At 33.7% G+C, this 24,801-nt stretch overlaps 1 pseudogene; it reads left to right on the plus strand.

Annotated features, from left to right (window-relative positions):
* The first annotated feature begins 21,203 nt into the window (after window positions 1-21,203).
* On the plus strand, window positions 21,204-21,550 carry LOC125925816 (60S ribosomal protein L36a-like; annotated as a pseudogene).
* The last annotated feature ends 3,251 nt before the right edge of the window (window positions 21,551-24,801 follow it).

Here is a 24,801-nt window from a genome sequence, read left to right on the forward strand (position 1 = left end):
GTGCCACATCCAGTCCTCTGCACCTCTGCCTCGAAGGGACAAAGCTTGCATGTGGCACACAGCACTGTGTAGCCTAGACAAGCAACTTGATTCCAAGAAACAAAAAAAGGAGAGCACAGAGTTATACATACTTATTTTCTCCTTCATAACTCACCACTGGGGTTTTCAAAATTCACCTCCTCTGGGTTACATGGTTGTAAGGGGATTGAGAAAGATAGGTATGTTATGTTAAAGATTTCCGTCCATACAGAAGTAATCATCAAAGGTGGGAGATCAACACTCTCTCAAACAAAGAAACAAAATTAATAATAATAAGAGAGAAAATAAAGAATTTAGAAGATTTGGGTATTTATAAACAAAATAGCATAACATTAAAAGAAACAACTCTCAGAAAACGTATTACACATTACAAATACAATTCATGAAATAAAAAAAAATCTTGGAAGAATTAAAACATAGAGTTAAGGAAATTCCACTTGATAAAAACAGAATTACCATATGATCCAGAATTTCACTACTCAGTATTTACCTAAAGAAAATAAAAACATTAACTCAAAAAGATATACACATCCCTATAGGTGTTGCAAAATTACTGAAAATAGCCAAGATATGGAAGCGACTCAGGTGTCTATCCATATATGAATGGATCAAGAAGATGTGGTGTATATATAAAGGAATACTCCTCAGCCATAAAAAGGAATGAAATCTTGCTATTTTCAACAACATGAATGGATCTAGAGAGTAAAATGCTAGGTGAAATAAGTCAGAGAAAAATAAATACCATTCATTTCACTCTTATATGGAATTTAAGAAACAAAAAATACAGAAAGATAAAAATCCCTCTTAAATATAGAAAACACACAGCTGGGAAGATGGATGAAATAGGTGATGGGGATGAAGAATACACTTATCACGATGAGTGCCGAGTAATGTGTAGGACTGCTGAACACTATGTTGCACAGCTGAAGCCAATATGATGCTGTATGTTAATTATATTTAACTATTTTTTTTAGTTGAGAAAAGAAATGTCACATGAAGAATAAAACCCAAAATATGGAAAATAAGAGACTTGAGAAAATTGGGAGATAAATTCAGGGAAGTTAGCAATCATTCTTTGCACCAGAAAGAGAATGGAGGAAACTGAAGCATGAAAATAATAAAAGAAATAAGAACTCTATGAATCACATGTATCCAATTAAAAGGTTGTGACCAAGTGAACCCCAAAAATGAATATCAACCCATTCTGAAATTTCAGATTCTTATGAAAAAAAAGGACACGTTAGTGCGTATCAAAATTGAACAATGTTATTACATATTATTGCGTGTGTGTGTGTGTGCACACACACGCGTGCAAGGGCCATGGAGAAGAGCCTAATACTCACCTATCATAATAGTAAGTCAACACACTACATCTAAAATTGAAAATACATAATGGATGCAAAAACCTAGATAAAGAGCTCAAAGAGCTAAAACAGATTCTAAGAATCCAGATTATAGGCTGCAGAAAGTTGAAGAAGACTGCTTGTAAGCCTTCATGCATACACTATCAGAAAAAAACAGCACACGTGCGTCATTTCTGAAAATCACAAAATTTACATCTTTGCTTTGTTAATTATATACAGGTTATATAAATTGTTTTGACTCATGAGATGGGAACATCTTGTAAGAGTTGTCTATAGTGACCGAAACCCCAAACAGTGACCGAAACCCTAAATATAGTGTGTATATATGTATACTAATATATACTAAAATTTCTTATATACTAAAAACATTTATATGCTATTCTTTATTCAAAATTGGGATCATATACCTCAAATGGCGGATAGCCTTTTTTTTCACAACTATACACTAAAAATTTTCTGTTCCACAAATTATTATTCCACAGTATACATTTTTAAAAATGAACAGTTGTCCAGGTTTTGGATACACCAGCCCGTCCTTCTATCATTTACTCCTTTGGAAAATGTCTGAGAAATAGAATTATAACTATTCATCATATAATTAATGTATATTTGACCTTTTAATAGCATATTAAAAGATGTTCAGCATCATACATCATCAGAAAAATGTAAATTAAAACTACAATGAGAAGTCACTACACACCTAATCAGTGCTTAAAATCCAAAACACTGACAACCCTCAATGCTGAGGAAAACGCGAAGTAACAGGAAGTCTCATTCATTGCTGGTGGGAATGCAAAATGATACAGCCACTTTGAAAGATGGTCTGGCAGTTTCTTAAAGGTGGAACATAATCGTAGCATAAAAATTTAAGACTCATCCTCCTCGATATTCATACAAATGAGTTGGAAACAAGAACATACAAAAACCTGCAGCTATGGTTTGTAGAGGTGTATTAATAATCATCAAAACATGGACACAACCAAGATGTTCTTTAATAGATAGATGGATAAAGAAATGGATAAAGAAACTGGGGTAAATCCATATGATTGAATATTATTAAGAGAAATAAGGAAGTGAGCTATAAAACCATGAAAAGCCATGAGGAACCTTAAGTGTATATTGCTAAGCAGCTACGTACTATATGATTCCACTTTATGACATTCTGTAAAAGGCAAAACTGTAGAGATGTAAAAGATCAGTGTTTTCTAGGGGTTCAAGATGAGGACAGGAGGGATGAGCATATAGAACAGAGGGGATGTTAGACCAGTGGAACTATTCTAAATGAGACTGCAATGGCGGATACATAACATTACACATTGGTCAAAATCCACAGAACTATAAACACAAAGAGTAAACTCTAATGTAAACCACAGAATTTAGCTAATATTGATGGATCAATATTGGCACATCAGTTGTGCCAAATACATTACAAGAATGCAATATTTTAATAATAGAAGAAATCGTGTGTGAGGGAAGTAGAGGTAAATGGGAATTTTCTGGCAAATTTTTCTGTAGACCTAAACCTCTCTAAAAATAAAGTCCATTGTTTAAAATGGATTTTAAAACATTTAAATAAAATAATTGTTTATTGTTTAATTTCTGTATATGTATGATTTTTTCTTATAAGTATTATTTCTATGAGAAAATACCTAAGTTGCTTACTGAAAACAAACTATTATAAAATATTGAAGAAAATCATTACAATTGTTTTGTTTTTAAATGTTCTTTATATATATTTTAAGATATTTTTCTTCATGTCTTATGCCATTAAAGCTCTACCAATAGTAAGAAATTTACTCTAATGCCTCCTTGGAACTTTCCTTGTGTGTGTGTGTGTGTGTGTGTGTGTGTGTGTGTGTACACTTGTATTCTTCTGATTTAAATAAACCTGACACCTATTAAGCATTGCTCATCTCAAGTAGAACTGTATGCTTTTTCAAAGTAGGTGACAATCTTTCATTTAGTCGATGAGTTGGTACAAAATACTGCACACTAATTTAATCATGGTAAGCACTCACAATTTCTATGGTTCTTAAATATATGAAGTGTTAATTATGTAAGAGAAACCATAGTTGATCAAAGGCAGTTCACATGTGAAAACAAAATATGTTACTACCTTTGCCACAGAGATATCTGACATGCAGACTTGCTGTTATCAGATGACACAATGTTAATATATAAGCAACAGATATCCACAGACCTTCAAGTAAACTTTATGATAAAACTATTGTGATGGTTGGTCGGTTGTGTCCGACTTCAGCTCAGGTCATGATCTCATGGTTTGTGAGTTCAAGCCCCATGTCAGGCTCTGCACTGACAGTCCAGAGCCTGCTTGGGATTCTCTCTCCTCTCTCTCCACCCCTTCCCCACTTGCTCTCTCACTCTCTCAAAATAAATAATAAACTTAAAAAATAAAACCATTGTGATGGTAAAAATCTACTACTACTGCCAAAATTATAAGCCTTTCAAAGAGCAAATAATCATTCTTTTTCTAATGTGAATTTAGTGATTTAAAAAAAATCTATACTCACTCCTTCCATTTTGCAATATTGTAGCACATGACATTGTATTTCCTGGATTTTCTCTTTTCCTAAAAATCATGGAGAAAGTTGGCTAAAATATAACCCTCTCCATAATGACTATAAATACTATAATGCCAATCCTCCATTTAACCATCATCTAAATAGAAGTATCCATGGCAACAACAAAGGTTTTTAATACATTTGCAGCTTAATTTAGTTTTCAAGTCAGTTTTCTTTGAACAAACTAGCCTCGAGGGAACATTATATAAACTTCTTGGTGGCTGTGAACTCTATACCATGTTCTCATTATAACACACTAGGTATGCTTGAGAAATGAGTGTGGTTCCACAGAAAAGAGGCAATTTCACAAATTATTCATAAAAATGCTGAGTTTAGGTTTGTATCATTATGGATGGAGCATTTTGAGACATACCTGATAAGTTATCTGCATCGATTTCTGAGATATTTGGTCTTGGTAATTTAGGTTTAACTCAGGTTAGGTACTTCTTCCTCTCACTCATAAACACCTTAAGTACAGTACTGGTGTCACTGACAGAAGGAACCATGTTTTAATGACAAATTCAGCATCTGGATGGGCTCAGATTCTTCAGAGGGAAGCTAAGCTCAATGCCAACTTCTGTTTTTCAATAGCAACATTTTTGATAATATTTGATAGTTCTTGTTTGGTGATTCATTAAATTGAACATTCAGAGAACAGCTGTTCATAAAGTAACTTCCTTTTTGGTAGAGACTACAGGTTCCATTTTTTTTAGTTTTTTTTTTTTTTCTTTTTTCCCTCTTGAGCAAATTGACAGTTTTGAGATTGCTTATTGGATGAGTCAGCAAATCAGGAATAAGGCATCTGGAGCTAGTGGGTAGAAAGTTTATCCGCTATCTCTCAAAAAGTCACTTTAAGACTGAATATAAAAAAATCTGTCATGGACAAAATTCAAGATGAGAGGAAATTTTAATAAGGCAGATTTGTTTATATTAAAGGCTACTGGACAGTGTGGTCTTCACTATTTTTTTTTTTCTGAAAGAATTAATTAATTACAGTTGACCCTTGAACAACATAGGTTTAAACTGTGTGGGCCAATTTATACAGTTTTATTTTTTCTCTTTCAAAAGCACAGTACTATACTTTTAGAGTATAGTACTCTTTCTTTAGTATAGTACTATAAACATATTTTCTCCTCCTTATGATTATTTTTAACATTTCCTTTTCTCTAGCATACCTTATTGTAAGAATACAGTACATAATACATATAACAGACAAAATAGGTGTTAATCAATTATGTACTGGTCAACAGTAGACTATAGTTAACTCTTGGGAGACTCAGATATTACATGTGAATTTTTGACTCTGTGGGATGTCAGCACCCATGACACTTGCATTGTTCAAGGGTGAACTGTAAAGGTTCTTTTTAAGTTTTTATTTAAATTCCAGTTAGTTAGCATATAACGTAATACTTATTTGCCATAATCAACACTCTGCAAGATGGAACTATGTCCTTTCATGTTAATTCTAGTTAAGATTTTATGATAAATTTCTCTATTGCTTAACTAAAGAAAAATGAATTAACCAGTTCTATTACTCACTTGGACAGATTATCAGTTTATGTCTACTCTTTAAAAAAAAAAAAAAAAATCGGGGCGCCTGGGTGGCGCAGTCGGTTAAGCGTCCGACTTCAGCCAGGTCACGATCTCGCGGTCCGTGAGTTCGAGCCCCGCGTCAGGCTGTGGGCTGATGGCTCGGAGCCTGGAGCCTGTTTCCGATTCTGTGTCTCCCTCTCTCTCTGCCCCTCCCCCGTTCATGCTCTGTCTCTCTCTGTCCCAAAAATAAATTAAAAAAAAAAAAAAATGAAAAAAAAAAAAAAAAATCTTATTTTCTCTTGACTAATGTTATTATATGACTAGAGCAACACTGCAAAGATCTTTAATTTCTTCCCATAAATACATAAATATAGATACAGGATGTAGCAAGTTTATTTCGTTAAATTATCTTAAACTGTGTCCGTTGGCCATCTGTCTTCTTTGGAAAAATGTCTACAATATAATGTGTCAACTAATACTCAATTTAAAAAATATATAAAAAATAAACAATTTTAAACCTGTCATTCGATCTAATTCCTTTCCTTGTGTCTTTCAATATTTACAGAAATATAGCTGTCATAAAGAATATATTAATCATAGCAAAGTAATTTATCACAGGATTTTTGCGATAACTCAGTATTTACATGAAACTTGTATCTAGAATAATGTATGTAATAAAAAGCAGGAAGACTAACTCAATTGTCTGAACACTAATTTGTGACGAGCACATTTTATATATTATTTATTTCTCAAAATTCCATATTATTTTCCTTATATTACAGACAAAAAAGAACTTACCCATGGCATTTAAGTAATTGCTCTAAGTTAATAAATTTGCAAAACTAAGATTCAGGTCTGCTGTGCCTTGCCCAAAAGTGTGTCTGTAACTACTACATGACACTATGTTCCAGAAACTTCATTTGTACAATAAAGCTAAAAAAAAAAATTAACAATATCTTTCTAAAGTGTTCTGGATGACGATTAGATATTTGCATTAGTGTTTTGATCATTAATAGCTTTCATTTATAACAAAGTAAATACCTGTTATTTAGTTATTCCGTATCTGTCTGCAATACTGTTTCAGGAATTTGTACTACCCAGTATCAGCCTGTGAAGCAGAATAACTTATGTAAGTTTGATATAACTCTTTGGTAAGTCTTCTGGTCTCAGGAGGATACAGATTGATGATATTCAGTGCTAAGTTCTGAGCTCAGCACTTACAAGGTATTTCTTAAATCTTTCTTACACTTTCTGTTCAGTCAATTGCCAAAAAAATTCTGTCCTTAGAGTAATTGAAAACTGCTCCAGATTGTCATTGAATGATATACAGCAATACACTTTGATTATAGTAACAGACATTTTTATTTTTTTACTACCACACTGAACCATGAAAATAAATGATTTGTCAACTGTCGACAAGCAGATAATTGGTGTCATTTGTTCAACTAAAATTATGTCTAGTTTTTAGATCTTCTGCAAGGTTCAAAATATTAATGCCATAAGTCACGTTTCAGGAAATTTGATAGCCCTACATAGTCTTCTACAGTTTAGTCAAATATTTGTTTTGCTTTACTGCTATATATTGTACCTTAATAGCAAAAATCCAAATCCTAGAAGTATCTCCTGGATAACATATAACTTATTCAATCAATGGTTTATCATTTGATCAAAGCACTGTGTATTTAAATATTCCAGCTTCAAAGATTTAGATGGTAATCTGAAAGTATAATTTAAATAAAACCCACTGCATTACCTAAATGCTCATATCCAAGAAAGCTTTCACTGTTTCAAGCAAACACATTTGGGTTTTTCAAAACATCAGTAGAAAGTATCCTAGTGAAACCAGGCTCCAAAGCTAATATAATACTGTAAAAAAATTTTAGCAATATAAGATTAAGTTTTGAATCCTGAGAGCTATTGCAAATCCCAAAACTTCTACAGGGTACTCCAAAGGACTATCTTGTCCATAGGACAACCTTATATAGCCAGGAGAAATTTAGACATTAGATAATTTTAGTTGTTGCAAAATCTGACAGCCAATTACAAATCAGATTTCAACAAGTGTATTTTTTTCTTTGTATTACATGTGATAAAAGCATATAGTGTACACATATAGCACATGTATGTGTATATATATATATATGTGTATAGATATAAAATATCTATTATATACACATAAACACCCATATATACTCATATTTTACATTGGACCAAAATACATGAGAGAATATCTATATGTTTCATTAGTATTTTAAGTCTTTCAAAATCAAAACTTGATCTTTCAAAATGATATGAAGTAGAAAATATCAACTTCCATACATCAAAGGAGTTTAAAGAAAACATACTTTGTACTAATATACTTTTCTTCAGTCACAAGAATTGCAAATCTTATTTTAAAAAACTACTCAAAGCTGAGAAAACTAAAAACAGAAAAGAATATTAAAATATTGAAAAATATGTATATATAGTATACCAAGATTATTGGTAGTCCAGTAGAGATTGCCAGTTTGCATTTACTCCCAATATGGGCATATAAGACATTAGTAGACATAGCTAGCTTCATATGCAGTACTCACATTTATTGGTAACATGTAATTATACTTATACAAAAATAACTTGAATGCATTTAGGAATTACTATATGACTAAACAGGTGAAAATGAGCATAGGAAAATTAAATGATTTACTGAAAATAAGATTGTCAATCTATATTAATAAGTTACTGAATTCAAACAAATAATAAAAAGTTTAGTTAAATCATTGTTTAATTGTAAATTTTTGTTAAACACAAATTATTGCTGTTTACAATAAATGCCCACACATCTGTGTTGTCTGATGTATATTTTGTATTTTTTGAATAAAAGTAGTTCTCTTGTTTGTATTCTGGTTATGTAAATAAAAATTCTAATTGATAAAGTCATTAGAATTCATTTTTGTCTAATTGAAGATTTTTGAGACAGGTTATCTAAAATATAACTAACTGCTAGGGCCAAGGAATTCTTAATTTGTTGCAGGCATTATATTCTTAAAATTCCAGGTTATCATGGGGGCACCAGTCAGTGCTTAGTGGGTTAAGCGTCCGACTCTTGGTTTCCACTCAGGTGATGATCTCTCAGTTCATGAGTTTGAGCCCTGCATTGGACTCTGTGTTGACAGCTCAGAGCCTGGAGCCTGCTTTAGATTCTGTGTCTCCCTTTCTCTCTGCCCTTCCCCCACTCACGCTTCCTCCCTCCCTCCCCTCCCTCTTTCTCTCAAATAAACATTAAATTTTTTTTAAAAAATCCAGGTTATCATCAAAAAGTAAATGGCATACTAGAAAAGCATTTATTCATTTATCAGGATTTATCTGGCTAAGATTTAAAAAGATGTAGGTCTAAATGCTGGTATGGACTCACTCTTTAGAAGCTGTACTATTTTATAAAATACAGCATTCTCTCACAGGCGCCTGGGTGGCTCAGTTGGGTAAGCGTCCAACTTGGCTCAGGTCATGATCTCATGGTCATGAGTTCAAGCCCCATGTCAGGCTCTATGCAGACAGCTCAGAGCCTGGAATTTGCTTTGGATTCTGTGTGTGTGTCTCTCTCTGTGCCCTCCCCCACGCATGATCTCTCTCTCTCTCTCTCTCTCTCTCTCTCAAATATAAATAAACATTAAAAATTTTAAAAAATAAAATAAAATACAGCATTTCCTTAACCAAAATTCTAGAATTTGCCACCTATTTATGTAAATCTGTTTTTATTTTGTTATTAAATTGTACTATCTAAAACTATATTGGGAGTGTTAACTGTGTGTCAGAAATACCAAGCATTAAAAAAAATTAAATTTATATATGAAAATCTGTGAACAGAAAAACAATATCTAAACCACAAAAATTACAGTGCAAAGCGATATTAAAAATGGGCACTTGCTGGGATGAGTGGGTGTTATATGGAAACCAATTGGACAATAGATTATATTTAAAAAAATCAATGTGAAAATGATAATACTTCTGTGACACTTATTTCCTTGTTAAAGCATTAAAAATTCTGTTGGTCAAATATGAATAAAGAAATTTAAAAAACTAGTACAACTAATATTTAGGGCACTGTAATGGTAAACATCAGACACACTGAGAATTATAGTGTTACTTTCTTCTGTTTAAAAAACAGCAACAACAAAAAAACAAATTTGAATAATGCTCTCCTTCTTTTCTTACCATATGATTTATGATACACAGTGAACATCTTTCTATGCCTTGATGAATTATAATTACTTTCTCATTTTGGATAAGCTTCCATTTATCCTTCGAAGTTTTAATGTCATAAAATATCTCTCAGGGTCTTTAACGGAAAGTTTTTGTGGATGTTATTTCCTCTGGGACATCTCCATCCTTTTTGTCACAATTACTTCTCTCATTTATGTTGATAAGTTTGTGTAGAGTAAGTTTCTCTGTCTACATACCCAGAATCTCTAGATAGGCAACCATATTAACATGCCTGTGGTCAGCTATGATTTACTATATATTCAATTTAAATTTTCCTTTCAGATTTATCACGTTTATTTGTTTGTTGCAGTTTCATCTTTGTTGGACAATTATAAATACACACTTTGCTGTTTGTGCAAGAGCTAAGTAGCATAGTGACCAAATACTGACCAACTTTGATAGAATGGATGTGACTGGTCACTGACCATAACGTGTGTCTGTTATTTACATAGTATTTATGGACTGAAGAGGTAGCAGCCATGTTTACAACATGAAATTACACATGGCTGATCTATTATGGTAACTAAAACCTGTGTCATGTCAGAGGGGGAATAAGACATTTAACTAAGCTATGGTAAAAATTTGTGCGTAGAGGAACTGGGTATAGTGAAAACCGCCTTTATTTGTATGGCAATGTATAACTTGAAATGGATTTGCCATATGACGGAGGTAATAAAAAATAAACTAATTATTTCATTCAAGACGTCAGAAATAGTTCAACAATGCAGTCAGGGAAAAAAATCACAAATACAAGGATCTGTATGCAATGATATGTATCAGCTTGCTTCATAACAGAAAAAAGAAAAAAACAAACAAGCAAAACTTAACCGTCCAGAATGTCTACTGATAGCAAAACCACTGTATTTATTGGGCATACTACTATGTCAATGCTTTGAAGCCATTTACAAAAGTAAAAATTTATTTTGTATGATGATGGTAAAGCGATACATATTAAACAAAAACAAATAGTAAATTGTTAATAAAACAAGATTGAGAATAATGTCTATACTATAAGCTTGTTTTTGTGAAAAGTGAAATAGGGATTTCTATCTAACATCCTCTATCTCTTTTTCTTTCCTGCTAGTCTAATTTTTCCATAACCCATTAGAAAGATAATTCACATTGGTTAACTCACATTGATTTTAACATCGGTTTACTTGGTGGTTGGAAATAAGGGAGAGTGTGAGGTACAGTGTGTGTACTCAGAAAATATGTATGACTATTTTATATGTCTAGTAAAATAGTGTAGAAACTGGGAAGTAATCATAAGGCATAACTAACTGATAATGATCTTATTTAATACAACTGTCAAATTTTTATGGAAAGTGTCTTTGTCTGCCTCAGATGTTATGGCAAAACACCACAGACCAGGCACCTTCAACAGACATGTAATTCTCACTGTTCTGGAGGCTAGGAAAACCAAGATCAAAGTGTCAGAAGATTCAGTTCTTGGTGAGGCCCTCTTTCTATCTTGTAGACAACACCTTCTCACCATGTGCTCACCTGCCCTTTCTTCAGTAATTACTCCTGGAGAAAGAGATTTCTCTCTCTCTTCCTCCTGCTATAAGGGCACTAATCCCATTATGAAGTTTCCACTCTCATGGCCTGACCTTTACCTAATTATCTCCCAAAGGCTCCTCCTCCAAATATCATCACATTAGGTGTTAGGGCTTCAGCATATAAATTTTGCTAGCAAAAAAGTTTAGTTCATAACAAAAAGGCATTTAATTTTCAACAAATTGTTTGGAAAAATGAAATATGCCTATATCAATTAGGCCATTGGTTTGCACCACGCACCAAAATAAAATCAGGCTGAAAAGGCAGTGTGCAACTTGTCTTGATATATGTGAATAGCGTATTCAGACTGACGGAAAGATGGCATGCCAACATTGTGAGGGGTGCCCTGCACACTCTTGGATAAATCAAACAAAATTTACTTACCTAAAGTATAGAGAGAAGGAAGTTAGTCAATCCAAGATAAATAGCAGAATGATCAACAGGATTTGCTAGGAAAGATGACACCACACGCTATCAGGTTTCAAAAATCCTCACCTGGAGAGATGAGCTGCAGATAATAACATGTGAGTGAACCAGAGGCACATCAGGTATTCAATCCTCTGGATTCTGCAGCCTCATGGAACCAAGGCTAGAATTGTTCTGTGATAAGGCTATCTTACATGTTTAGTTTAGATAATGTTCAATGTGAATACAGGATTTGGTGGGAAGAAGTTGTTAATATCCATGATCTATAAACACTTTCAAAAGAGTAAAACTGCTATTAACCTCCTTTTATGTGACAACACTCTCATAAAACCATGCATGTGATATCTAATTTAATGAAGTACATATTACAGTTGCATAAATCTCAGTCCTCACTTTTCAATCTTTAGCCTTCCCAGACCAAGGCAGCCTAATTCAAGTGCTCTCTTGAACTCAGAGCAGTGGAACTAGAACAGGAGTATTTATTAGTCTACACAGGCTAACTAACTACTCTAACAACCCCCTCAGTGGCTCAACAGAAAAAGAGCTGGTTTTCATTTGTGTTTATTTCCCTTCTCTCTCACTAACATCACTGTACGTTAGTGGCCAGGGCTTGCGTTCAAGCATTTACTCAGGAACTCAGATTGTTTCTGTCTAGAGGCTCTTCCATTCCCCAGGGCCTTATGATCTGGCCAACAGACAAGGACCTGGTGGGGAAGGGCACAGAGGACTATGGAGAGAGTTTTATTAGACACATTATGAAAGTGGCATTCATCACTCCCTCACTTCATGTCTCAACTTGAACTCAGTTATATAGTGGCATCTACCTTTAAGGGCTGGACAGTGAAGTCTAAATTTCCATAAAGAAAGGAAAGTGACTTGGTGGTTGTATAGCCCTGCCAATTCCTCAGAAATCTCTGTGAGTCCTGCTAAGAGAACTTTAGAACAGGCATGGAGCCTATGCTTCAAAGGTAATATATAAAAATGAAAACATACAAAGAAAACATAGGTAGATATTTTGTGGATTTTAAGAGAAGGAATAATGTTTCAATTCTTAATAAAGTACACAAAAATCACCAATATATATTTTGTACTAAATGAAAGTTTAAAATATATAGAAAAACATGATCTAGAAAATATTTATACAAAAAACATTACTTGGAAAGATACCCCCACTAAATGTGGCAAAAACATTAACAATTATTATCAAAGTATTAAGATTAAAAGATTTCAAAATATTAAGATTAATATTAGCTATTTTTAACGTGCCAGGTATCATGTTTTCAAAAAAGTTATTCATGTATTTTCTTATTTATTTTAAAATAAGTCTCAGTGACTGTTAGTATCATTTTATTGATGAGGATACTCAGGTTTAGGAAAAGGAAAGTAATTTGCTTAAGACCACAAAGTTCATAAAAATTTTAAGGAAAGAAAAGAAATTCAACAATAGCAATCAGAAAGTTTAGGAGAAGCCAAAGAACCAAAAGACATTGCCAAGATTGAATTTAGATTGTGACAGCAGGTTAGGAAGAAATTGGAGAAAAGGAAATGATATGATTGCCTATTTATGCAGTAACCTTTTGGTCTAACTAGGCACTGCACAAGGAGTTGTGGGCAAAAGAAGAGATCAAAAAAAATGTGGCCAAGGGACAGATATGAATAAACACACACACACACACACACACACACACTGTGTATGCAGAACAGGGACCCCCCAAGTGATGTCAACATCCTAGACCTCTGAAACCTGCAGGTAAATTAAATTATATGGCAAAGGGGAGTTAAGATTACAGATGGAACCAAGGCTACCACTTTGTGTGTCAACTTGGCTAGGCCACAGTACCCAAATGTTTGGTCAAACACCAGTCTAGATGTGCTATGAAGGTATTTTTTAGATGAGATTAACATTTAATTCAGTAGATTTTACATGAAGATTACCCTCCAAAACGTAGGTGGGCCTCATCCAATCTGTTTAAGGGTTTAAGAGGAAAAGACCTAAGTGCCCTGAGAAAGAGGGGATTCTGCCCTACACTGCCTTCAGACTTGAACTGCAACATAGACTCTCCCCTGGGGCACTATCCTTCCAGTCTTCACCACAGATGTTGGACTTGCCTGCCTTTACTATCACATCACCCAATTCTCTTTTCTTTTTTTCTCCTTCCTTCCTTCCTTCCTTCCTTCCTTCCTTCCTTCCTTTCTTTCTTCCTACCTCCCTCCTTCCTTCCCCTTTGAGGCCACCTTCTTTCTTTCTTTTCCTTTTTAAGTTTTTATTGAAATTCTAGTCAGTTAACATATAAGTGTAATATATGGTTTCCAGAGAATTTAGTGATTCATCATTTACATTCAACACCCAGGGCTCGTCACAAGTGCCGTCCTTAATAAACCCATCATCCATTTAACCCCTAGCCAATTCTTTAAAATAAATCTTTCTCTACAAATATGTGCACACATCCTATTTATTATGTTTCTCTGGTGAACTCTAATACATTGATCATATGATGTTAAAATAAGAAAACTATCCTGAATTGTATTGGTGTGCTCAATGCAATCACAAGGATCCTTAAAAGTGAAAAAGGAAGTGAGAGTCCGAGTGATGGAGGTATAGAAGACACCATAGTGATGCAATGTGAGAAGGACTCGGCCCACCTTTGATGGCTTTGAAGATGGGGGAAGAAGCCCAAAAGTCAACAGAAACTGGAAAAGACAAGGAAACATTTCCCCATAGTGCCTCTAGAATAAAAGAACAAAACTCTGCTGACACCTTGCTGTTAGCCCAGTGAGAACTGTGTTGGGCTTCAAACATATACAGAATTGCAAGATAATAAATGTTTGTTGTTTTAAGCTACTAAGTTTGTGGTAATTTGTTACAACAGCAAAAGAAAACAAATGTACTCTTTTACCATACAAAAACAAGAGATGCATAACCATATCAGAAATATGCTTACTGATAAAGAAACCTTTAATAAATTCTGAAACTACCTGCTGTATGTCTTGAAGCATTTGAATAGCATCATTTATTTTACTAGAAATAAGATAACCCTCTGTACATTATAATCACCTCAAGGATGAGGGATCTTGTGGGATAAACTGTGCAGAACATTCTGGTACTGAAATCAAATAAATGAGCCAGATAATCATGAATTAATAATAGATGGAATTTACATGTGAAATATTTATATTTAATTTAATTTCACTTGATGTATCAGATCATAGTTTCTATCTTGTATGCAGCAGCTATATGTATAGCTATTAAATGCACTGCCAACTGGAAATGCTGCTAAATGTAAAATTTCTGCAAGATAATATTTGCATTAAACGTGTTACATATTTTTTATTGTTATGGAGAAATTAGAATGATATGTGTATTGTTTTCCATTATTTTGTCCCTATCTCTGTACTGCCCACTATCTGACTATGCAGTGGAAGAGAATATAATTCAGAGTTACATCCTCTCAAGGAGCATCATCATCTTATGTTTTGTATGATAATAAGGTGCCAGTAATTATATTAATGACTATTTACCCCTTTACATGACTGCTATCAAACTGCTGATCTGATCTATTTATATTGTGGTCAGTCACTGACAAAACTCTTTAGACAGTGACAATGGACAGAACTAAAGGACATAAAGAAGCCATTATCTATTTTTAAGTATCCATAGAAAACATCCCAGGTATATTAATTTCAAGGACTACTTAATTTTCAGAGGCCTCTTATCCCTCTCTAAGGCACTGTGATCAGGGTAGCAGGTTAACTAATTGTCAAAATTTTAAAGGTATTTAGTAATTTCTATACTTCAGTAAGACAGACCATGTTGCACAGGAAGATTTTAGACTTTTCAGTAGATTTATTTTTTGTTATTGAAAGTATCTTTAGCCTTTTCTCGTACATGCAAAAATAAAAATAAAAATAAAAGCTAAAAATCCTTGGAATAAAATTGTTATGTGGAATTATTAATATCTATATACTGTTTAAAAATTAGTAAAATTAAAAACTGTTTACAAAAACATATATATTTAAGTTTATTTATTAAATTTTTCCCAGCAAGCATTTAAGAATTGTGATTAGACATGATTCTTGCCCTGGTAAGCAAGTGTCAGGAAGGAAAAAACTTCTCCTTTTACCATCTTAAATCTCGACACTGGGACCTGCAAATTAAACTAACAAAGGACAGACTAAAGGAAGAAAGAAACATACAATTTTATTAATATTTTATGTGCACAGAAGTTCACAGAAAAGAAGTGAAACTCAAAAAAGTAGTCTCGGGGACTTATATGCCATTTTAACAAAGCAAAGGGGTTTTGGGGCTTCAAAAGATGATAAATCACAGGATAAATCACTAGGAAAATATGGTACTAATAAACTAATGGAAGACAAATGTTATTTTATCTATACTTTAGGAAGGTCTGTTGATGCAAACCCATTTCCGTGTCGACTCTCAGTCTCCAAAGATGAGTGATCTTCTCTTCCTGATACAAGAGGGACACCTTCACGAAGGGAAATGTATGCCCTGCTTTTTTAAGCAAATAAGGGGATCACAGAAAACTTCCTGAATCTGCTGATTCTAAACTGGTTTTAGCTCAAAATAATCCTTATGCCAAAATCGCATATTTTGGGGTGGCATATTCTGTACCCCTTCAGAAGACACTGTACCTAGACCTTGACATACACTATGACACTTAATTCTTGCAGCAACCTGATCAAGTAAGTACCACAATTACTCTCATTTTAAAGACTTATAGAGTCTTAAATTTTTTTCAACTCATATTTCAATATAAATGACAGAGTTAATATCTGAACTCAGATTTGTCTGATGTGAAATTCTGTGCTCTTTAGCCACATACTTCATTAAGTAGAAATTAGACTTGTGGAAAGGGATAGAAAATGCATTCCAAGAAGAGGAAAAAGCTTGCAAAAAGACTGACACGTAATACATAACACGAAGAAATGTACATCGGGACATTAGAGTATAAATCAGAGAAACGACAAGAGATGAAGTTAGAGAAATAATCAGGGGTCAGCTAATGAACTGTTTTAATGAATCTGGACTATATCCAAGGAATTTAAACTGAGAAATGATTAGAGAGAGATTTACATTGAAAGCTCACACTACTGGGAAGCAAAAAAGACTAGAATGGGAAAAGCCTAGAAGCAGAAAGGCTAGTATAAAGAAGCTGTATATCAAAATGATATGATCCAGCTGAGAAATACTGGTGGCTTGAGACAGTTACACAGGAATGGCAGAAAATAAATAGATTACAGAAACACTGAAACAAAATAGAAAAGATAGTGTTCCTTGAGTATCTGAAGGGATGAGATTCAAAAAACGAAGGAGCCTGACTTATGTATGGGGATGACATTGGGAAGAACTGAAAAGAGCTTTTAGAGAAAAGGATGAGATGGTGTTCTGAATATACTAAATTTGAAACGCCTTCATAAAACCCAAATACAGAAGACCAGTTGGTAGTGAATATCAATCTCTGGTCCTCAGGAGAGGGATATAAATGTATAACTCAGGAACATGTGGACCATAAGTGAGGCAAGAGGAGATGAGGTCACTCATGTGATGTGTGTAGAGTGAGAAGAAAAAAGGTTCTGTACATAGAGAAGAGTTCCAAAAGAGCACATGTGACTTGTGGAAAACAGGAGAAGGAATAACTGAGACAGAGGAGTGAGTAGTTATTTATTTAGAAACAGCAGGGGTAGCTAATGTGAAGAAAAGTAAAAATTTCAAAAGAATTGCTCACAGTTATCATGATACTGAAACAAATGTCAACCATTTGGATATTCTTTTAGTAATACAAAAGTGTCCATAACCTACACCAGTGGTGAATTATGGAAGAAAAACAAGAGTGAATAATGCTAAAAATTAAATATGATGGTAGGTACATTTTTTTACGTATTTATTATAGGTGTTTGTCCACCTCTCACAGCTCAGAGGTTAAGTTCTGTGAAGGGAAGGATTTCCCTTTTTATTGCTGTAACACCAGCACACTCAACATACAATTAATTATAGAAGTCTGGTTGACTAAAGTCTAATAAATTAGTTACATGATTACTTTTTCCTAAAAAAGATTCAGAGTGAATATGAATACAAACTCCAAATATTTAATTTAAAAATCATAATGAATTAAAATAATTTTAAGGATTTTAGAACTTTGTGAAAGGCTAAATAATATTCAATCAAAATTCTTTCCCTCACTAGGTACAGTGATTTGAGCATCCCATAAGATTTATTTCATACTGAGATGTTTTATTTTTGGAAAAAGCCTTTTTATAATTGTTTGCTCTTTCTCAATTGTCAAAAAGACATCATGGGAAAAATTCATGTAACGTTTTTAGACAACATCTTCTGGGGTAATGTTAGCTGAATTCTCATGGAAAAATGTAAAGACAAGAGGATGCATTTGATTCAGGTAGTAAGATACCATGAATATATATATTCGGTTGTGCCACATATTTAAATATTTTATGGAGACTATTTTTGTGACTTGATTACCACAAGAATTCAGGTGAAGCAAACAGAAAGTGGAGGGTTTGGTTATAAAAGTTTTAACATATTTCCTACTAGTCAAGGCCTGCAAAAATTTTAGTTACATTTTGATTTTCTTAAAAAAAAAGTGACATATTGCTGAGACTATACTATACTGAAGACGAGGCTAATAAATATATTTATGGGAAGAATTGTTGGATTAGCTCAACAAGAAACACCCCACGGCATTTATATTCAACTTTTGTACATTTCCAAGGGCAGGCCACCTGATATGGTATGTCCATGAAAAAACATGTAGCTTAGATACTGGTAAGTCCCAATATAACCTCTGTAGAAACCATGCATGGGAATATTTTCTTCTGGGAGTAGTAAGAACTTGTTATTATTTGCAATAGCATATTTCTTTCCTATTTACATTTTGCCAAACTCTGCAAAGCTGATAATGCTTTTCAAAACATGTTTATTTTAAAACACATTGATGTTAAAAATCACAATATCATATCGAGATCTTCAGATAAATAATGATTGGCTCTGGATTTGACTGCATCTGTTTGTTTGCATACTCATGTATTTTCTTTGCATACTCATGTATTTTGAGATGGAATTTCGTTGTTACATTAAGTAACAGTTTAGTAAGTTCTCTTCCAATGGTGAAGAGCCTTCCATAGTTGGCTGTTATATTGTGCTGGTATAAAATCAAATGGCTTTGATGAAGTTGATATGCAGTCACATACCCTTTTAAAAACGTATTGGGATTTGGGGCAACTAGGTAACTCAGTCAGTTAAGTGTCTGATTTTGGCTCAGGTCACCCGGTTTGTGAGTTCAAGCCCCACATCAGGCTCTGCACTGACAGCTGGGAGCTTGGGGCCTGCCTGCTTCGGATTCTCTGTCTCCCTCTCTCTCTGCCCCTTCCCTGCTTGTTCTCTCTCTCTCTCTGTCTCTCTCTCTGTCTCTGTCTCTCTCTCTCAAAAATAAACATTTAAAAAACTACTGAGATTAGAGTTCCTTTGTCTTTTTATTTCCATAGATCAATTATTTTTGAATGATTTTATTTAATTCCATTTTATTCTTTAATGGGGAGTTCTTTTGCCTCCCCATAATTCCTGCTTACCTCTTTAGGATTATTTAAGAACATCAGGGTTTTTTTGTTTTTGTTTTTTTTGCTTGCATTTATACATTCCTTATCTTTATTTTTTATAATAGTAAAAAGTTTCAAGAAGAGATCAGAGGTCAGTCTCCTTTCATAATTTTTAAAAGGCTCTTGTTCTCATTCTCCAATCAGGAAGGTCACCAAGGTGATCTACTCACTAGTTTAATGGAGCAACTAGTCTCGCAACTGCTGACCTCTCTTACACTTTCTATTCTGCTCAATCTCTCTCACCATATAATGAATACTTTCATTAGCCTTGAATCAGAAACATACTATTAAGACCTGACATTTTTACTTTTATAGTTAATCTCATTTCTTCAAATTATTTCTCCTCCATTTTTATCATAATTCTCCTCAAAGTGCTCACATCTTTATTTTTTACATATCCCAAATTAAACAGAATTAAACACAGTGTGTGACTGCACAAAACCTTAGTTCTCCACGTAGTCTTACTAGGAGATCAGCTGTTTGAATGTCATTGAGAAACCAACTTCAAAATGCATGATTTCTGTAAAAGAATCTTCATTCCATTCAACTAATTATTTTCCTATGCTGGCAATATAAACTAGATAAATGTCCTGTGATATCACTATTTAACTACCCACTTTTCAAGTGAATTCACTAAGTCATCCCTTCTTGGTAGCTCTTATTTATGTAACATTATCTAAAGTAATATACTGCTCTTCTAACTAGTTTCATTATATAAAATTATTTTAAATAGTTATTAAGCCCTGATCCAACACCAACTGGCAGTTCCTAAGTTGAATTCTATAGGGAAGAGAAAAACATTTTTACATTGTGGTCATTTACTAGAGTAATATTTATGGAAATGTGTTCTACAGAACATAGATTTAACAAGCGTTTCATGAGAAGGGAAAGTCAGTTTTGAAAATGCTGGCAATCACGAGGATGTGAAGAAAAAGCAACACTCATGCACCATCTGTAGGAATGCAAACTGGTGCAGCCACTCTGGAAAACAGGATGGAGGTTCCTCAAAAAACTAAAAGTAGAATTACCATATGATCCAGTAATTCCACTACAGGGTATTTACTGAAAGAGTAGGAAAACACTAGTTCAAAAAAATACATGCGCCTCTATATTTAAAGCAGCATTATTTACAGTAGCCAAGATATGGAAGCAACCCAAGTGTCCATTGATACATGAATGGTCACAAAAGAGGTGGTATACGTATACAATGGGATATTAGTCATAAAAAATAATGGAAACTTTTCATTTGCAACAACATAATGGATCCAAAGGGTATAATGCTAAGTGAAATAATAAGAAGGTCAGAGAAAGACCAATACTATACGATTTCACTCATATGTGGAATTAAGAAATAAAACAAATGGACAAAGAAAAAAGAAAAAATGAAAAAAACAGATGTTTAACTATGAAGAACAACCTGAAGGTTACCAGAGGGTAGGTGGGTGGGGTGATGGGTGAAATGGGTGAAGGGGAATAAAGGGTATACTTATTATGATGAGTACTGAGTAATGTATAGAAGTGTTGAAGCATTATATTGTACACCTGAAACTAATATAACACTGTATGTTAGCAATGCTGGAATTAAAACATTAATTAATTAGTTAAAACTTTACAAAAAAAAAAAAAGAAAGAAAGAAAAAAGGCTTCCAGTTATGTTCTCCACAAAGTGATTTAGTATATTAAAGGCTCTGAGAATGCCTGAAGGAAGGAAAAGTATTTGACTTTGCTTAGCACGGGAATTCTCAGACTTGTTTATCTAAAAATGTCATCATTATATCTTTGTTTTTAAAAGCACATATTGTCTTTCTTTGCTGATAGCGCTCTCACAACCATGGTGAATGTTCCTAAAACCCACCAGACTTTCTGCGAGAAGTGTGGTAAGCACCAACCCACAGAGTGACATAGTACAAGAAAGGCAAAGATTCTCTTTATGCCCAGGAAAAGTGACATTATGACAGGGAGCAGAGTGGCTTTGTTCGGCAAGCTCAGCCAATTATCCAGAAAAAGGAAAAAAAAAATATAAAGAAGACTGTACTGAGGCTTGGATGTGCTGAGCCCAACTGCTGATCTAAGAGAATGCTGGCTATTAAGAGATACAAGCATTTTGAAGTATGAAGAGGTAAGAAGAGAAACGGTCAAGTGATCCAGTTCCAAGCTTCATATTTTGTTATATTATGAAGAAAATAAGATCTACAGGTTATGTTCACTTCATTTGGTTGCAGTTGGTCTTTCGAGAGGGAAATAAATGAGTGTCATCAATAAAATTCCTCTTGTAGGGAAATTTATGCTTGAAAAAAAAGCACATATTAAAAATACTTGGGACTAGTGTTTCATCATTTATGAAAGGTTATTCTAAAATAGTTGGAAAAGGAATATGACCCTCTAAAAAGCTCACAGCTAAGTCCTGATTAGGCAAATCTGGACAATATGGTTCCCCATATTAACTGGTTACTAACTTTGAGGTAGCTGATATAACATTTCTGCCAATGAGACTTAGGCAAAGTTGTTGAGAATTCTTAGAAAGGCTTCCTCATTTGGAGCACCTGGGTGGCTCAGTTGGTTAAGCATCCGACTTCTTGATTTCAGCTCAGGTCACGATCTCATAGTTCTTGGGTTCAAACACAACGTTGGATTATGTGCTGAAAGCACTGGAGCCTGCTTGGGTTTCTCTCTCTCCCTCTCTGTCCGTCCCCCACTCATGCTCTCTCTCTCTCTCTCTCTCTCTCTCTCTCCCAAAGATAAATATTTTTTTAAACAAGAAAGGCTTCCTCATTTATAAAAAGATACACATACGAAGAAACATTAGCTTGTAATTCATAAGCTATGTTCATATCTCAAACTGGTTATTTGCAAAGAATCTTACAGACAGGTGATAGAAGCTGTAGGTATAAAATGACTATGATGAAGCACAAAATTCAGCTTCTAGAAACCAACAAAACAACCATATGTTGACACACCACTAGGCACAGAGAACTACATTTGGAGGGTGGAGAAAAAGACTTTCAGGGAGTTACATTATCATCTGCTGCATTTAATCTTACTTTGTCAGGCTTCTTTCTTCAGCTAAGTTTTGGTATAGCTCATTCCTCATATTATAGAACTACAGGATCTTGTTCCAAATACTAGGAGCCATTGGAGACTTGCCAATAATAATGTGTAATAAAATGTGACATATCCATTCAACAAACTTCTAATTTTCAATGTGACGCTTTATAATATTCAAGTAATAGTCACAAACATGATGCCTAGTGTCCTTTCCCAAATTCACAACTGGCATTTTGTTTCTGTAGAACTGAAATAACATTTAGGTATTTCTGACACTTGAGGATGATAAAACTTTGTATTTTTTTTTTATTTTTTTTCAACGTTTATTTATTTTTGAGACAGAGAGAGACAGGGCATGAACAGGGGAGGGGCAGAGACAGAGGGAGACACAGAATCTGAAACAGGCTGCAGGCTCTGAGCGGTCAGCACAGAGCCCGACGTGGGGCTCGAACTCACGGGCCGTGAGATCATGACCTGAGCCAAAGTCCCAAAGTCGGACGCTTAACCAACCAAGCCACCCAGGCGCCCCTAAAACTTTGTATTTTTATATCCTAACACGGTCCTCTGAATTGAGCAGATATTTACCAAATCCTTGTTGAATTTCATCAAAATTAAAAGTTTAGAGCAATATACTTGCAATAGAACAGTTAATTCACAAATATCAAACAAAAGATAAATTACTTCTAGCTAGAAAATAAAAGATTACTATTTTGAGCTAGTGTCTGAAGAGCACAGAGAATAGTATTATAGGAGTTGTAACAGTATTTGAAAGAATTGGCCCTTCCCTCCTGTAGTACCCCTATTTTAAGTGCATGTGAAATGTGTAAAGATTTTATGCAGGAAAAATTGGAATTAAGTTTTGAAAACCTAAATTATTATTATATTGTGAAAGATTTTACACATTAAAATATTTAGACTGATGTTGAATAAGAAATGAGAAACAATTTAAGACTGGGAGTAAAGGATGATACAATTCTATGCAATTTTATGTAATAAAGGACAAAGAGTAAAGGCAAGGAAATTGATTACAAGAGTCCACCTGATTGTATTAATTTTAGGAACTGTCTTCAATGGATGTTGAATGAGAAGTCCAGATGCAAGATAAAGGTAAATCAGTAAAACACAAGAAGAACATGACATTAAGGATATAAACTTTGGAGAGAGATTGCCAAAATTGGACTAATTAGTGTCATGGCCCCTCAAACATAGTTGCTTCACTTAACCAAACCAAAGTTTACAAGAGGATAGTAGCCCCTTTTGGTTACATAAAGTGATTTGTGTGATGCTCTCACCATAATCCTTGGCACAAAGCTCAATAAATGTTATCCTTATTACTATCATGCTATTTTTAAGATATTCAAATTCATCTTTGCTTATGCTCTGTTCCATACAACTAAATAGCCTGAATAAATAAGGCTTGGATAAGTACTATGTCTTTCACAAAAATTTATTAGAAATCAAGTGAATATAAAGGTCAGGCATGCATAATTAAATTGTATGATATGTAAATCCTAAATTTGCATATTGAAGTTCAAATGACTACAAATAAATAATTTTTCTTAAATGAAAATCTCAGAAAGCTAAAAGGTCCTGAATAGATCAGTTTAGGATACTCAAGGTATTGACTAATATCACTGAGATATAAACTGAGGGTAGTTATTTTACATGATAGAAATCACTTTCACTGAAGACAATTATTTCATAAACAATTTTTAAATCATGTTATTAAAATCTAAATGCATCTTCTCTTCTAAAGTCATCATGCTTCTGTACTTACTCTCTACTTATAAATACCATGCACTTGAAGAAATCTATACTGATGGATACATTAAATAGTGATACGTTTTTAGAATGTTTTCCAGCAGTGAATAAATGTATAGAAATTTCTGGCTTCCAGATATCTTATAGGAATATATCATAAAATAGCTTAAAATTCACGTGTAATAGTTTTAATTTTGTAGGAAATACTTTCTTGTTGCTACATAGTTGATAGTCTACTGGCACTTACACTAAAATATTATATTCCATTTTATATTGTGTCTTGTGTCTTAAAATTGTCATTAACTAAGGAAAAAACCTCCTTCTTATATTATGCATTTCAGCAATAAACACATAAAAAAATCACTAATCCCTTTTCTCTAATACATATGTTTAGTGACAGTTTTGTGTCATTCTAAACAAATAATTTGTTACAAAAATAATATGTTGGCTTCTAATTACTTTAATTGATTATATCTCTGTGATCTTATAACCAAACTACGCATGTAATATGAGAAAAACTGCCAACAACTCATTCTGCTTTTTCCCAAATATATTTTCCACCAATCTTAAATCTTGTTTTCCATTTTCTTAATTATAAGATGTACTAGTCTTTTGGGTTTTTT

Source organism: Panthera uncia, chromosome F1 (genome assembly GCF_023721935.1).
Source record: "Panthera uncia isolate 11264 chromosome F1, Puncia_PCG_1.0, whole genome shotgun sequence".
Taxonomy (NCBI): Eukaryota; Metazoa; Chordata; class Mammalia; order Carnivora; family Felidae; genus Panthera; species Panthera uncia.